We start from the raw sequence: 17,923 nt of genomic DNA, 5'->3' as shown, positions 1-17,923 counted from the left end.
ATTATATATACCTTCCCTGATGCAAAGATCAGGATATATATCTAGATATAATTTTTATGATTTTTTGATAGATATACATAATTTTTTATTATATATCAATATCTATTTCTGTATGTATCTATTAGAGAGATCTGAGTTCAAATCCTAGCTCCAACATCTCCTAGAAGTGTGAACCTCAGAAAAAGTATGAACTTCAAAGCATTTGGGATGATCAACTGATACTGTTATAAGTAAAGAATTTATCTATATTAAGTTAGCAATTTCTTTTGTGGGGATGGAAATATTTAGGCCCAGAGAGGAGACATTTTCCAAGTAATTTCCTCAACTTCCTCCTGTCCTACTCTGTCCATCTGTCTCTACTCCAAATTGTAGCTGGTGGGCATGCAAAGAAATGAGGGAGAACCCTATTAGCAGTGAATTTGTCTCAACTTTCATGTGCAGAAGAAACTGACGGAGGATACTGGAGAAAGACAAACATATGGGAAAATCTACTGACAGAGGAGAAATGCAGGGACCCCATCACTGATTTGAACTAAGGATACAGGAAGTGAAGAAATATTACCTGAATGAGGTTGCTGCAGAATATGAGCTTGCTCTAGTCACCCTGAGGTCACAGCTAGCCTTGAGTAAAGTTGCTATTCTATAAACCTGTGGCCAAGATCATGATGAGCACAGGGAGCAACTTCCTTGCTCAGTTGAGTGACCACTTACTTGGCATGAAATTACTCTAATGGCTGTTTCCTACTTTGATCCTTCTGTTGAACCACCTCCTCTGGTGTTTCAGGCTCCAACAGGCAGGAACAGATCTGGAGATTCCATACTTGTGGTTACTGGTTGTAGATCACAAGAACAAGAAGGACCAGCATCCTAAATATTTGACCACATTTGCAAAGGTTAATTGGCTCCCACATTCCAGATGGCCTGGTGGACTTTCCTGCCTAATTCAAGGCTGATTCATCGTTCTGCTCTCTTCTGCCTCCTGAGGTACTTAGCCCATTCTGCTTCTCAGAAAGTTTACATGTTTTATCTTTCTAGGACATGATTTCTGACATCAGCCCAGGAAACTCGAGTACTGCAACTAATAATCTTTGCAATACTTAAGCTTCCCAGTTTCTCCACTTGTTTCCCTCTGCTTCAACATATGAAAGCCTAAAAATGTGGCCATTAACTGGAAAAGTTTTATCGAGAGTTTTAAATTCTCTCGAGTAGTTAGCACTCATTTTGCTGTTTTGTCTTTTCTTCTAAACCTGAGTCCCATAGTCTGATATTTATAATTAGCTTCTTGACATGGCCATACTCCCTTGACATCCTACCCTTTATTCTTCCCTCTTCCAAGCCAGGATAAACTCAACTTCCTATTTTCCTACTTCAGACCTTGGTTAATCTTGGTTTGTCAACCTAAACCTGCTAGCCTCTTAAGAAAGCCACTTATTTAATATCAGTTGCTAACTATGCCACCCATATCCATATAATTTCTTTTTTAATCTGTTTTTTTCAGTCATCTGACCATACTTCCCCTATATTACTTTAAGTAGAAAAATTCACCTCTTTTTATTAAATAAAGAAGCTTTAGGGTGAACCAACTCTACCTTTTTCTTCTTCTTTGCCTTGTAATTCTGGAAATATCATCTACCTTTCTTTCTATTTGTATGCTTCTCTCCATATCAACTTACTTAGGATCTACACATTTGTCCAGCCCTTTCTTTCTGCCAGTACCTGGTTATGTGGTCTACTTTCCTCATCACCTTTATTCCTTACAATAATCCCATGAGGCTTATGTCATTATGAGACGTGTATAAGAGAAAAAGAGATTGAAGCTTAGAAGAGTAAGTTCATTCGCTGAAATTAACTAGCTACTAATGAGTAGTAATGAAGTAACTAGTGACTAATGGTCAGAGATGGTATTCAAATACAGGTATGTTTAACCGCAAAGCCCATGTCTACTTACTTTCTCCACATTTTCTCTCATCTTAGAGAATGAATGTTCCCTTTTACTTATCCATCAATCTTTTTAGACAAATACCATGAATGTCTTGTGTCATACCATATGCTTCTCTTGGCAGCATCTTTGATTTTCCCATCTTTGTCCCTCCTTCCAAAACCAGTACTCTTGATCTCTCCATAATACTGTCTCCTAGGTAATTAGCTTATATGCTCCATGAAGGAAAAGGTCTTACCTATACCCAATATAAACCTTATAACTGCAGTGCATTGGAAGGTTTTTTTTTGTTTTGTTTTGTTTGTTTTTTGCCACTTAATAGGTATTCAGTAATACATATGCAAGGAAAAAAGGAAAGGATCTATTCATTATTTTTGTGTTTTACTTTGTTCTTGGATGTTCTTGAAAATGTGTTTTCCCAAATGTATTTTAGATATATTGTGTCTAGACTAAGATATAACCTTACTGAAATTTTTATTGGAGTCACATAAATTTGATAAAAGTAGCATCTTTATAATGTGGTCTTTTTTCTTTTTTTAAAATTTAAATTCAATTTGCCAACATATAGTACACTATTATTTTCCAGTGCAATTTTCAATGACTCATATGTTGTGTATAACACCCATGTTCATCACATTACGTGCTCTTCTCAGTGCCCATCACCCAGTTACCTCATCCTCCCACCCACCTCCCTTTCAGCAACCCTCAGTTTGTTTCCCAGAGTTAAGAGTCTCTTATGGTTTGTCTCCTCCTTAATGTCCCCCATTCAGTTTCCTCCCCTTCCCTTATGGTCCTTTGCACCCTTTTTTATATTCTGCATGAGTAAAACCTTATGATAATGTCTTTCTCTGATTGATTTGTTTCACTTAGCATAATACTCCCCATTTCCATCCATGTCAATGTAAATGGTAGGTATTCATCCTTTCTGATGACTGAGTAATGTTCCATTGTGTGTGTGTGTGTGTGTGTGTGTGTGTGTGTGTGTGTATCTCACATCTTCTTTATCCATTCATCTGTTGAAGGACATCTCTTTTCCTTCCACAAGTGGGCTATTGTGGACATTGCTGCTGTGAACATTGAGGTGTAGGTGCCCCTTCATTTCGCTACATCTATATATTTGGGGTAAATTCGCAGTAGTACATTTGCAAGATTGTAGAGTAGCTCTATTTTTAACTTCTTGAGGAACCTCCACACTGTTTTCCAGAGTGGCTATACCAGCTTGCATTCTCACCAACACTGTAAGAGGGTTCCCCTTTCCCCACATCCTCAACAACATCTGTCGTTTCCTGACTTGTTAATTTTAGCCATTCTCACTGGTGTGAGTTGGTATCTCACTTTGATTTTGCTTTGTATTTCCCTGATGGCAAGTGATGTAGAGCATTTTCTCATGTGTCTTTTGGCCATTTGTATGTTTTCTTTGGAGATATGTCTGTTCATGTCTTTTGTCCATTTCTTGACTAGATTGTTTGTTTTCTGGATGTTGAGTTTGATAAGTTCTTTATAGATCTTGGATACTAGCCCTTTATCTGATATGTCATTTGCAAATATCTTCTCCCATTCTGTAGGTTGCCTTTTGGTTTTGTTGACTGTTTCCTTTGCTGCACATAAGCCTTTTATCTTGATGAAATCTCAGTAATTAATTTTTTGCTTTTGTTTTCCTTGCCTTTAGTGATGTGTCTTGTAAGAAGTTGCTGCAGCTGAGGTCAAAAAGGTTGCTGCCTGTGTTCTCCTCTAGGATTTTGATAGATTCCTGTCTCACATTTAGGTCTTTCACCCATTTTGAGTTTATCTTTGTGTATGGTATAAGAGAATGGTCTAGTTTCATTCTTCTACATGTGGCGTCCCATTTTCCCAACACCATTTATTGAAGAGACTGTCTTTTTTCCATTGGATATTTTTTCCTGCTTTGTTGAATATGAGTTGATCATAGAGTTCAGGGTCCATTTCTGAGTTCTCTATTTTGTTCCATTGATCTATGTGTCTTTTTTTGTGCCAGTTTCATACATGAATGTGACATGCCTTCTTTTCAACTTGCAGGGGAATTTATCTATTTGCTTAATGTATAGGAATTCCAAGAATGCTATTTTTAAAAACACAATCTGATCTTGTTGCCCTATTCAAATCTTACATTGGCTCTTCCTTGTTTATATTATGGGGTTATTATGTAAAGTAAAACTTGAATGTGAAGAAATTTAACATCTTATTTTATAAAACTGAAATTAACTTGTTCATGAATATCCAAATTCTATTGACAACAGACAAAAAGTGTCTTAGAGACCTTTGGGGGCAGGACATGGAGGTTGAATGAAGTATGGATCATAAGAATGGTGAAGACGAGGGAAGAAGATAATTAGAAGCTTTTTGGATCAGCTTAGTACTAGTGTCAACCTTTCTAGTGTCTGTAGAGCAGTTACTTTAGAAATTAAATTCACGTGAGAAAAGAAAATTCCTGCAGCTTCCAACTAAAGACAATTCAATCTGTTGAAGATTCAAAGGTCTTTGGCTATTAATTACCTGTTGCTTCTGTGGAGCCCCATTTCCCTCATTTTCAAAGGCGTAAGAGATCCTTTATGTACCAGCATAATTTTAGTTTTGCAAGATAGAAAAGGCATTAACATTAAGAAGAAGATCTCTTGATCTTTGTAGGAAAACAGTGGCTGAGGAAGTCAGATCTCTTCACACATCTTCCAAAAGAAAAAAAGGAAAAAAAAATAGAGCATACTCTGGAGAGTACATAAAATTCCCTAATGCCCATATCTGCAGTATAACTGGAAAAAAGACAGTATTATCTACTTTGAATTCCATATAATTGGTGAAGTACACTTCAAATGCCAGCAACATTAGCACAGAAGATAGAAAGAAAAGTTACAGATAACTTGAATAACACGATATACCAAATTGACATAACTGAAATTTATAAAACACTACAGATGCTTCTGGACTATGTAGTAGGTAGATTTTCCCTATTTTTACCACTAATACAAATGAAAATACATATAAAATAAACATAAGAAGACAGTAAGGAGGAGAAAAAGTGGATTAGTTAAGGACGTGGAGCCTTGGAGAATAATATGATGGTGAATTTCCTGGGTTTTCTTTTTGCTTCATGTATCCCAGACTTGGAGCTGAGGAAGATAGCAGCCTGGAAACACCAGGAGGCACAGGCCAAAGAACAACCCTGACAAAAATCTGTTCTCCCTAGCCAAAGGACCATGAAAGGAGCACAGATGACTTTTTGGCTCAAAACATTATATCCAAGAACTATCATTTTTACCTGCTTGGATTTGCAGCTGAGTTTCTTTTAGGCTCTGTTTCATAAATGGTAAAAAGTGTAGGCAAACCATGGGTAGCTGGACCATCTATGAGGCACTTAATGTCTTGTCATCATATTTCTTCCTTTTTGTTTAACTTATAAGGTCTTTTTCCTGATGGAACTAAGTAATGCATTCATTATTACTATTTATGTAATTTATGTAATGTACCGTAATATTACATATTATGTAATATTGTCCTATAGATCCAGTCATGTCATTGACATTGACCAGACAAACACCAACAGATAGGAAAAAGGAGGACCAGAATTTGATTTGACTCTACCACTCCTTATTGATTATCCATTAAGTGCCAGATTTATGCTAGGTTATAGAGATGGCCTGGAATCCATTAAATTACTGCTCTTATAAATCTTAGAGTTTTATTAAAAGCAGATAACAAGGAGGAATACAAAAAAGTCGAAAGGCAGTCAGCTAGGGGATGTGGCAGTTGGTGAGGAAAACCTGAGTCATGGGTGGAACTAATATCAGAAGAAGAGAGAGAACCTTCCCAACGCAAGATAATTAAAAGAACAGAACATTTTCTTTTCTTTGATGGAATAAAACCTGAGGAAATCAAAGGCTTATGCCTAAGAACATAACTGAATTATTACTAAAATGGTATTTTTATTAAAAGATATTTGGCTTTTTTCTTTTGTCTGGATTGAAGTAGCATGCATGTTCTTGAAGCTTGAAATAAAATAAACAATACTCTGCCTTAATAATGTTATCTACCTTAGTAGAAGATGAGAATCTTGCAATTAGAAGTTTTTAAAACTTCTTTATATGTTTATATGTTTTTTCATATCTTTGCATTATCTAATGCAACCCATAGTAAGAAATAAGTTTTATATTACAACCAAAACACAAATACATACACACTCACATATATGAAACATACATTTCACAAAACCAGTTACCCTGTGTACAATGCACTATGGTATTTTCTATTGCATTCTGTTTTCTTCTAGTTTATTCCATTAAGATTCAGGTTGCAATCCACTTTGATTTCACAATATATTTATGAATCAGAGCCATTAGTGTAAAAAACACTGGTTTAAAGTGAGAATTAATATAAGAATTACTACTTGATGTTGGCAGATGTGTGTGTGTGTATGTGCGTGCGTATGTGTGTGTGTGCACTTTTTCCTGGCAAATAGGCAACTCACACTGATTAGAATATTGAAAAGGAGGAATCCCCCAGTAAGACCACATCAGCTCTGAATCTCTTCCAATCTGTGGGATGTTGATGGTGGGTGGATATTCCAATGGATAAAAAACTGACACCTTGAAAGATAAACCATAAATCAGAGGGAAGAGGAGCCAGGTTAAACAGTGTGCATAAATCCATGCAATGTGATTCCCTGATGTAGGATCTTCTGACTTTCTCTCTGAACAAATTCATGTATAGCCTATAATTGTAACTTTATGCTGTATTCCTTTTGAATAGTAAAGCACTCTTTTATAAAGAAAGACATTTATCCATGTGCCTCCAGGTGTGATGGGTAGCATGCAACAAAGTGAAAGGATGGCCTCATCTGATTTAACTTGAGTGGATAGTGGGGCAGCAGGGAAGTTGGAAAGGAGTGCTCTATGCCATATTTCTGGGCAGAGATAATTGGTGAAGTGGGTGGGTATGGCAGCATAGGGATGGAAATGACAGGAAAGGACAAACAATAATTTAGGAAAGCATTGAGGCAAAAATATGTTTTCCTTTTCATTTTATGCTGGAAAAAAATGGCCTTTGGAAATAAAAGCAGTAAACACCTAGGTTATCCAAGGCTGAACTTGAGTCTCATGGAAAATAGGTTCCTAGTAATGTCAGCAAGGCATGGAGTCTACCCAAGGGAAATGTAGTAAGAAAGTAGCTATTAGGACAACCCTGGTGGCGCAGTGGTTTAGCGCCGCTTGCAACCCAGGGTGTGATCCTGGAGACCCTGGATCGAGTCCCACATCAGGGGCTCTCCGTATGATGCCTGCTTCTCCCTCTGCCTGTGTCTCTGCCTCTCTCTGTCTCTATGAATAAATAAAAAAATAAAATCTTTTTTAAAAAAAGTAGCTATTACATGGTATATAAGACCGTGAACCTAAAGCAAATCGGAAGCACAGCTATCATAATCAGGATCCATAACCAGAGTGGGAGGATGTGCAAATCTACTTAATCTGGGATCATCTAAGCTGCACCTGTGCTTTTTAAAAATCCATAACTAGGATTGGTCAGAGCCTCATAATCTGGAGTGAAGCTAAACCTAATTAAGGGGGTCTAACATTTTCGCTAAGGAAAGAGAGCAGTTATTTGGATGAGAAGTGGGCAGTCAGGACTGTTATGGTCAACAGAGTAGGGTCAGACCTTGAAAAGCTGTGACATTAAGCTGGGAGTCAAGAGCACTGTAGGCCTAGCTTGTGATATAGAAGTTACCAGCAACCCTGATGATAGATGGTGAGATGCTTTGGAGAATAAGTTTTTGTGAAGATGTTTGAGATAACACGGGAACATCCAAATGGATGAAGCTAATAATGCTAATGGGACTTGAGGGGCTTCTGGAGTGCTGATAGTGTCTGGTTGCTCGGTCTGGGTGGTGCTTAAATGGGTGTGTTGATATTGTGAAATTCTTCAATCTGTTATCTTCCAATCTGTGCAAGTTGCTTTGTGTATGGGAGGCATCAATGCTATTTTATATTAAAAGTCTTAGAAATACATTAAGGTTATAAAGATTAGTCAATAAAACTTGAGTATGTCAAAAAAAAAAAAAAAACTTGAGTATGCCAAAGAATAGTTTACAATGAAGAAGCAGGATTTATTTCAAGAATGAAAGGACAGTTACATATTAGAAAGGGTATTAGGGCAGCCCCCGTGGCGCAGTGGTTTAGAACCGCCTGCCGCCCAGGGCGTGATCCTGGAAACCCTGGATTGAGTCCCACCTCAGGCTCTCTGTATGATGCCCTCTGCCTGTGTCTCTGCCTCTCTCTCTCTCTCTCTCTCTCTCTCTATGAATAAATTTTAAAAAATCTAAAAAGGATATTAGTATAATTTATTATATCAGTAAGTGAAAGGACAATTACTATATAAATAATTGATAAATATTGAAAGAATTGAATAAAATCTCTATATCTGAATATTCTTTGTAATAGGAAAACTGTCAAACATAAAAAAGAGACTGTAAACGTTTGAAGTTGGTGAAAATGCTGATGAGAACATAAACTTGTAGAACTTATAAACTCTCTCATGTGAGACTTCATCATAAAGTTGTTTCCAGAAATATTCATAACAGGACTTTTTGTGATATTGCAAAATAGAAATCATCTTACAGAGAGTGGTCATATTTTGGTGTATCTGTGAATGAAAAAATAAGTAACTATTAAAAATAAGATTGTAAAAATATTTATTGACCGGGAAATATATCATCATATACTCTATGAAATATAAGTTTACACATTGTAGAATAATGTAAATTTTAGTATAACATATAATGAAAATCATGTGTAATGTTGACGGGATGAGCACTGGGTGTTTTTCTGTATGTTGGTAAATTGAACACCAATAAAAATTAATTAAAAAAAAAAGATAAACAACAACAACAACAAAATAAAATAAAAACAACTTTCAATAAAATTGTATGTAAGGGATCCCTGGGTGGCTCAGCTGTTTAGCGCCTGCCTTCGGCCCAGGGCGTGATCCTGGAGTACCGGGATGGAGTCCCGCATTGGGCTTCTGCACGGAGTCTGCTTCTTTCTCTGCCTGTGTCTCTGTCTCTCTCTGTGTCTCTCATGAATAAATAAAAAAATCTGAAAAAAAAAATGTATGTAAAAATATAATGACAAATTCTGAACTGTTAAACATGGCCATTGCTAGTTCTTAAGATTATGTATATTTTTGTATGTATTTTGAATTTGTGCCTTTTTATGTTTGTTTTCTGCATTGAAGAAGTATTATTGTGTAATATTAAAAGTATGACAATGGCTACCCTGTGTTTTTTCTTAGGAAGTAGGGAGGGTGTTGGATCAAAGAAAACTTTCATGAACAGAAGCAAAGGCCACAATTAATTTTTTTTTTACTTGAATATAACTGACACACAATCTTACATTAGTTTCAGGTGTAAACCATAGTGATTTAGCATCTTTATATGTTATGCTGTGCTACTACAATTGTAGTTTCCATTTGTCACCATACAACACTGTTACAATATCATTGACTCTATTCCCTATGCTTTACCTTTTATTCCCACGACTTATTCACTCCATAACTGGAAATATGTACCTTAGCACTTCCCTACCCCCATTTTATCTATTCCTCTTGCAACCATTAGTTTGTTCTCTGTATTTATAAGTGGATTCTTCTTGTTGCTTGTTTATTCATTTGTTTTGTTTTTTTTTTTAGATTCCATATATGAGTGAAATCATATGGTATTTGTCTTTCTCAGTCTGACTTATTTCTCTTAGCATAATACCCTCTAGGTCCATCCATGGCAAGATCTCACAAATGACAATGGCAAATGGCAAGATCTCATCCTTCTTATGGCTGTATAATACTCCATTTTATTATATTTTTATATGATATGTATATATGATATGTATATATCACATCTTCTTTATCCATTCATCTATCAGCTCTCACTTCAGTTACTTCCATATCTTGGTCATTGTACATAGTGTTGCAATAAACACCGAGGTGCATATATCTTTTTGGTTTTTTTTAAATTTAAATTTAATTAATTAACATATAGTGTATTATTAGTTTCAGAGGTAGAGTTTAGTGATTCATCAGTTGCATATGTTACCCAGTGCTCATTACGTCAAATGCCCTGCTTAAGGCCCATCACCCAATTACCCCTCCCCTCCTGTCCACCTCCCCTCAAACAACCCTCAGTTCGTTTCCTATAGTTGAGAGTCTCCTATGGTTTGTTTCCCACTCTGATTTCATATGATTGTTTTGAATTAGTATTTTCATTTTCTTTGGGTAAATATCCAGTTTAATATCTTAACCAATGAGTTGCATAACCTTTGACTGTAGTCAAAATGAATGTGGCTATCTCCTTGTGGGTGGATGTTAGTGAAAGATCAGTCTTGCTCCAGTCTTGATAGAACAGCTTCAAAAATTATCAACACTCCATTTATAAAAAAAAAAAAAAAAAAAAAAAAAATTATCAACACTTCCCTTTTATTATCCTCCTGGGAGTACTAAGAGTCACCAGGAAGAACTCAGATGAGGGCCTGACTTTAGTTTCCTTAGTACATGTTATCATACAGAATTCATGGAAACACAGGTTCCCACATAAAATCACTTAGACTCCTAAGAAGCATAGACAGTATAAAAAACCAGAATACTATAAACCAATAGAAACACTTATTCCAAAATAAGTATAATTTAAATAAGTATAATTTGCTTGTATTTTTAAATATATGTAGAACTTTAGATCAAATAAACAAAATAAACTCTCTTTTTAAGCACACAGGGAACATTTAGAAAACTAGACTATCTTTTAGGTAATAAAGGAAGCCTCAATAAATTCCAAGGCATCACAGACTGTGTATTCTGAAATACATATGGTAACATGTACTATCCATATGCTTGCAAATTAACACATATTCTCTGAGTTAATAAGAGAATCCTGACGGGGATTGCACTATATTTAATACTTATGAAAAAGAAAATATTCATATTAATGTAAGAAAGCCATTGTAGCAAATAATCCTAAAATGCACAATGGCTCAACATACACAGTAGATATATATTCTTTTCCATATAAACAATTAAAAGTGGTTGCAGATGTTGGGGAAGTAGTATTCTCGTCCATACAATTATTCAGAGAGATGAAGCGGAGGCCCTTCAATCTTCAAACAGGTGACTTTCACAGTACTGCATCATGAGAAACAATATTACTCATTATCAGAAATACAAAAATTATTTTTTAAAAGACTTTATTTATTCAAGAGAGACACAGAAAGAGAGGCAAAGATATAAGTAGATGGAGAAGCAGGTGCCTTGAGGAAAGCCTGGTGTGGGACTCGATCCTGGGACTCTGGGACCATGCCCTGAGTCAAAGGCAGACACTCAACCACTGAGCCATCCAGGCATCCCAAAGATACAAAAATTAAGCCACAATGATATATCACTAAACCTCACTAAGTAGCTAAACACAAAGATTGGTAAAGCCAAAGCTTGGTGAGGAGATGTGGAAAATGGAAAACTTGTACATTACAGTTGTGAGTGTAAATGGACTCAATTCAATTGGGAAGATGTGTTAACTATTAATGCTGAAAAATACACCAGGATGGAATAATTGCACAGCAACCTGACAGCATTTGTGCACTAAAACTCATAGACAGAAATATAGGACACAAATTTATTCACAATGGCCAAAACCTACAAATAATCTAAGTGTTCTTCACTGTAAAACAGATAAAAACATTAATTATACTCATATAGTAAATACAAAATAGCAGTAAAAGATGAGTTACCGATACATACAACAGCATGATGAATCTTACAAATACAAAGATGAGTAAATGAAACCAAAAATAAAAGAGGACGTGCTGTACAATTCCTCTTACAGAAAGTGCAAATGGGCAGAACCAAACTATGGTATTTGATGCCAGGATAGTTGTTATCCTAGGAGTTAGTAGTAGAGAATAAAAGTGGGGAGGGCTTTAGGGATTCTGGTAACATTTTGGTTCTTGAACAGGGTGCTGAATACATGGATACTGTAGAGGCCACTGGTGTGTGCTTCACCCAGATTCCATTTACCAATTGAATCTTTACTCCTATTTCCCAGATTTCATATACTTTGCTCATTATGACTTGCATCACAACCTTCTTTAGAGTACTACCTGTACTAGATACTAGTGCTATTTTGTCTGGATGTTCCAAAAGCCAAGTGCTAGGAATTTACATTTCCTTGTAGCAATCTCTATGTAGTGAGTGAGTAATGCTGCAGGAGAACGGCAGCACGGATTTCTTGCCTTGCTGCAGAATAAACTTTGCTGTAATTTACACTCCTCATAGAATGAAGCTACCTCTGGAAATTCACATAAAATTGCATCTTTGCTCTACTTGTTTCTCCTCCTTATTCAACAACTCCACTCCTTAACTCATATCTTCCGGGGGCATTTCTTCAATAAACACTAGTAAATGAATCAACATATTAAGATCTTCCTGAAAGGCAAGCTTATGAGAGTAGGTGCCATCATGATTATAGGGAGTAGATTATAAGGATGTGATTCTAGAGTTGGATATCTGGTCCACCAAATGGCACTGAATATCTTGTGCCTGGTAGCAAATAGTGTTGGTGTCCCATGGGATGCTCTAACAATGTAATTTTAAAGTTTTCCTCCGTGTTGAGTGTGGCAAGATAGAGATGGAAGGATGTGCCCTGGCTTATGTGATATCTTTGATGTTTGGGAGGCATAGGAAAATCGTAGTTATGACTCTGATATTGGGTGTTGGTATTAAGTCTCATCAATACATGAAGGGAGAAAACATTAGGTTCAGGTTGGTCAGTAACTAATTTAAAGAAAAGTTTAGGGCCAGAGATCATCCGCTGTCATTTTAAAAAAACTGTCTCCTGCAACTGAAAGATCAAGATAATAACCCAGCATAGAGCTTAATTGTGACAGAGAAGGCAATGTGGCACTGTAGGGCCACAAGCACTTACTCATGCAACTTACTTGTGCCTTCAGGACTTGCTCAAGTTGGATCTTGTATATGCAGTTTCCATGTCTTGATGATGGAGAGACTTCCACTCCGCTTTAAGGACATTAAAATCATTCCATGGGATGATAATTTGAATACATATATATGTATTTACATATAATAATATTTATATATAATATATTTATATATAATAATATTTATAAATACATATATGTTTTTAGTTTTTGTTTTGCTTCTGCCCCACCTCCATCTCCTACACTCATGTCTCCCTATATATACAACTAGGTAAAGAGCCCTGTTTTTTTTAGTGTATTACCATACTTTATTATTAAAAACGATGAGAAATTAAATTTTTATGTGAACATTTATTCTACAATAGAGAGAGAAAAATAAATGGCAAGCTAGACCCCTCAATAGCTACAGATTATAAAGATCAAGTATTGTCTTAGGATAACTACATACTGGTGAAGTACATTAAATGCTTCAGTGGATCTGAAACATTTTGCAGTAGATCAGATCCAGTGAACTCATTTAAAGTATTTTGCCATTTTTTCTCTATTTTTTAGAATACAATTTATGTGGCATTTAAATGGAACTGTTATGTGCTTTCCATACTCTTAGATTTGGAGAAATGTTCTGACTCTAATCTGTGAGGTTATGTATTTTCCTGGTCAAGAGCCTTATTGCTCAGAATGAAGTCATCATGTCAGTGATAAAGCACCCTGAGGTGAATTATTGCTTTCAGAAAATCAACATTCATATGGAACAAAGATTTATGATTATATTTGTTAATTACAATGTTTTATGGATTGAGAGGAGAGAAATTCCAAGGAAGAAATGTCTTTGATACTGGTGATAGTTCAAAAGAGTGACTATGGATCTTATCCTGCCATCCCATCAACCATGGGAAGGGGTCAATATCAAGAGGGTTTGCTGAATTCAGACATGATTGAGTATCTAAGAGTATTAAAAATCTATGTCTCAATTTCTGTTCAGGGTCCTGGAAGCCAGAAAGTCCTCACAAAATTCCTGAGCCCACTATAGCATAGAAGTGATGGGTAGACCCTCCCCTGTATGGAGTGTCTAGATTGATGGACCTGAAGGTAGGCTTAAAGTATCACTGTGCACATAAGTGGGCTTTAGAAGCACCCAAACATTATCTCCATTTGGTAAAGAGTGGTGAGGATCAGAATAGAGAGCCAGTGGATATGGTCTCGGCCAGGACAAAGGTATAACTTCCATTTACATAATATACATTTTTTAAGAATACTTTTAGGTCACAGCAATATTCAGCAAAAGGTAGAAACATTTCCCATATACTCCCTGCATTCACACCTGCCTAGCCACTTTCATTCTCAATGTCCTCAACCAGAGCAGTATCTTTGTTATGAAAACAAATACACTACACTGGTACATCATTATCACATAAAGTCTGTAGTTTACTTTGTGGGTTCATTCTTGGTGTTGTATATTGCATGTGTTCAGACATACAAATGAGTGTGAAGTGGTATCTCATTGTGATTTTATATTTTTCTGATTATTACTAATGATGTTTATTATGTTTTCATGTGCTTATTGGCCATTTCCAGATCTAATTGACGAAATATCTGTTCAGGTCATTTGCCCATTTTTAAAATGGGTTTCTTTGTCTTTTTTTTTAAAATAAGACTTTTTTTTACAGAGCAATTTTAGATTCAGAGCAAAATTGAGAGGAAGGTGCATTTCCTATATATCCCCTGCCCCCACACACACATAGCCTCCCTCATTATCAATGTCTCTTACCAAAGTTGTGCCTTTGGTATAGTTGATGAAACTTACACTGACACATCATAATCACTTAAAGTCCATAATTTATGTGAATGTTTATTCTGGTGTTGTACATTCTATGGATTTGGACAAATTATAATGACTTGTATCCATCATTATGAGACACAGAATATTTTCACCATTCTAAAAATCCTCTATGCTCCACCTATTCATCCCTTCCTTCCTTCCCCAGTTCCTGGCAACCACTGATCTTTTTACTGTCTACATAGTTTTGCCTTTTCTGTAATGTCATAGGGTTAGCATCATACAGGATATATCCTTTTCAGATTGGCTTCTTTCTTTTAGTAACATGCATTTAAGTTCCTCCATGTTTTTTCATGACTGAATAGCTCATTTATTTTTGGATCTGAATAATATGCCATTGTCTGGATGTACTAGTTTATCCATTCATCACTGATGGACATTTTGGTTGCTTCCAAGTTTTGGCAATTATGAATAAGTCTTCTATAACTATCGGGTGCAGGTTTTTGTTTTTGTGTTGACGTAAGTTTTCAATTCCTTTGGGTAAACACCAAGAAGCATGGTTACTGGATCATGTAGATGACAGTTCTTTATCAGATGTGTCTTTTGGCAATATTTTCTCCTAGTCTGAGAACTGTCTTCTCATTTTTTAGATATTGTCATTTGCAGAACAGCAGTTTTTAATTTTTATGAAGTCCAGATTATCAATTATTGCTTTCACAAATCAAGCCTTTTGGTTGTGTCTGATTTTTTCCTCAGCCATGTCCAATCTACTAATAAGCTCACCATCTTCATTAAACAGAGAATTGGGAGTTTTATCCAAAACAAATAGATAAGAAAAAGAAATAAATATAAATATCCAAATTGGAAAGGAAGAAGAAAACTGCCACTATTTGCAGATGAAATGATATTGTATATAGAAAACACTGAAAATTCAATTTAAAAAACTATTAGGACTAATAAACAAATTTAGTGACATTTCAGGATACAAAATCAATACACACAAAATTTTACATTTTTATACACTAATAATGAACTATCACCAGAAAGAGAAAATAAGAAAAAAAAATCCTATTTACAATGAGATCATAAAGAATAAAATACCTAAAAATAAATTTAAGGAAGTGAAAGATGTGTATATTGAAAACTAGAAGACATTAAGGAAAGAAAATAAAGAAGATACAAATAAATGGAAATATATTCCATGCTCACAGATTAGAAGAATTAATATTGTTAAAATGTCCATACTGCTCAAAGCAATACAGTGCAATCTCTACTAAAATCCCAAAGACAGGGGCACCTGGGTGGCTTAGTCAGTTAAGTGTCTGACTCTTGATTTTGGTCCAGGTCATGATCTTGGGATTGTGGGATCAAGCTTCGCAACAGGTTCTGTGCTCAAATGGGGAGTCTGCTGGAGATTCTGTCTCTCTCCCACTTCTCCCCCTGCTCACTCCTATCTCTCTCAAATAAATAAATAAATCCAAAAAAATTCCAGTGACATTTTTCACAAAAATAGAACAAACATTCGTGTGGAGCCATAAGTGACTCCAAAAAAAAAAAAAAAACCAAATCTTGAATAAGAAGAACAAAACTGTATGTATCATTCACCCTGATTTCAAATGCTATTGTAAAACTATAGTAATGAAAACATATAGTAATTTATAGTATTGGCATGAAAACACACATATATCAATAGAACAGAATAGGAGGCCCAGAATAAACCCATGCATGTATGGCCAATTCGTTTATGACAAAAATATACAATAGGGGAAAGAAAATACAAGAAATAAAGAACAGTCTCTTCAAGAAAAGGCATTGGAAAAATTGGACAGCCACATGGAAAAGAGTGAAAATGGATTGGTATACCACACACAAAAATTAACTCAAACTTCAATAAAGACTTGAATGTAAGACCTGAAACCATAAAAGTCCTAGAAGACAATGTGGGTGGTAAGCTCTTTAGCATGGGATTGATGATATTTTTGAATCTGACACCAAAAGCAGATTCAATAAAAACGAGAATAAGCAAGTGGGACTACATCAAACTAAATAGCTTCTTTACAGCAAAGGGAACAATCAATAAAATGAAAAGGAAATCTACTAAATGAAGAACATCTTTTAGCATTTCCTGAATGCAGATCTGCTGAAAATAAAATTCTTAAAATTTTTGTTTGGGTCTGTTTAATTTCAGCTTCATTTTTGAATAACAATGGGTTTTACTTGACATTCTTGATTAATAATTTTTCCCTTGAGCACTTTGCATGTTATCCCACTATCTTCTAGCCCCATTGTTTCTGCTGCGAAGTTAGCCATTAATCTTATTGAATGTTGCTTCTAAGTGTCATTTTTCTTGTCTTTTATTTTTTCCTTGTCTTTGACTTTCAGCATTTTTACCATGATGTGTATATTTGTGGTCTCTTTGTAGTTTATCCTACTTGGTATTTGTTGAGCTTCCTTGATGTTTAGGTTGTTTTCTTAACCAACTTGGGCAGTTTTCAGACTCTATTTCATCAGTTTTTGTCTCCCTCCCTCTCCTCTCCTCTAATATTGCCATTATACAACTGTTAGTGTGCTACATTGCGTCCCACATTTCCCCATTTTTTAAATTTCTTCTTTTCTCTGGCTTGCATAATGTGTATTGATATATCTTCAAATTCACTATTTCTTTTACCAGTTCAAATCGACTATTGTTCCCTTCTATTGAGGGTTTTTTTTTTTTATTTTTTGCTTCAAGAGCCTTTAATTTCCAGAATTTCCATTTGCCTCTTTTCATTGATATTCTTTATTTGAGGTGGCATTGTTTTCATACCTTCTATTACTTCTTTAATCAAAGTTTTCCTTAGTTCTGAAATATTAATAATGATGCTTTAAAATTTTCTGGTTAAATCCAACATCTGGTCTCTCTCATAGGCAATTCTGTTGCCTGCTTTTCTTCATTGTGATGGCTTGTGCCTCCCTGTTTCTTTGCATATCTCCTAATTTTTGTTAGAAACTGAACATATAATGACTCTAGTGTTTCTGGGTACTGCTTCCCCCCAAGAGGACTGTTTCTTATTTGCTTGTTTATTTTTTTAGTGATAGGCTGAGTAGTTGTAGTGCCATTTACTCCCCTGTTTCTTCCTAAATATTGTCTTTGATGCTGCTTTTTAAAGAGGCACAACTTTGGGAATGCCTACAGTTGCCTTGAAAGACAGTGGTACAGATTGGGCCTCTCTCACTCTGTCTCTGAATAGA

General features: G+C 35.5%; 1 protein-coding gene across 2 annotated transcripts in view; it reads left to right on the top strand.

Annotated features, from left to right (window-relative positions):
* Nucleotides 1-17,923, top strand: part of LOC121487666 (sperm-associated acrosin inhibitor-like) — a 126,290-nt gene that overhangs the window by 77,574 nt on the left and 30,793 nt on the right. The window lies entirely within an intron of this gene.

This window comes from Vulpes lagopus, chromosome 3 (genome assembly GCF_018345385.1).
Source record: "Vulpes lagopus strain Blue_001 chromosome 3, ASM1834538v1, whole genome shotgun sequence".
Lineage (NCBI taxonomy): Eukaryota > Metazoa > Chordata > Mammalia > Carnivora > Canidae > Vulpes > Vulpes lagopus.
This window is presented reverse-complemented; position numbering and strand designations above follow the sequence as displayed.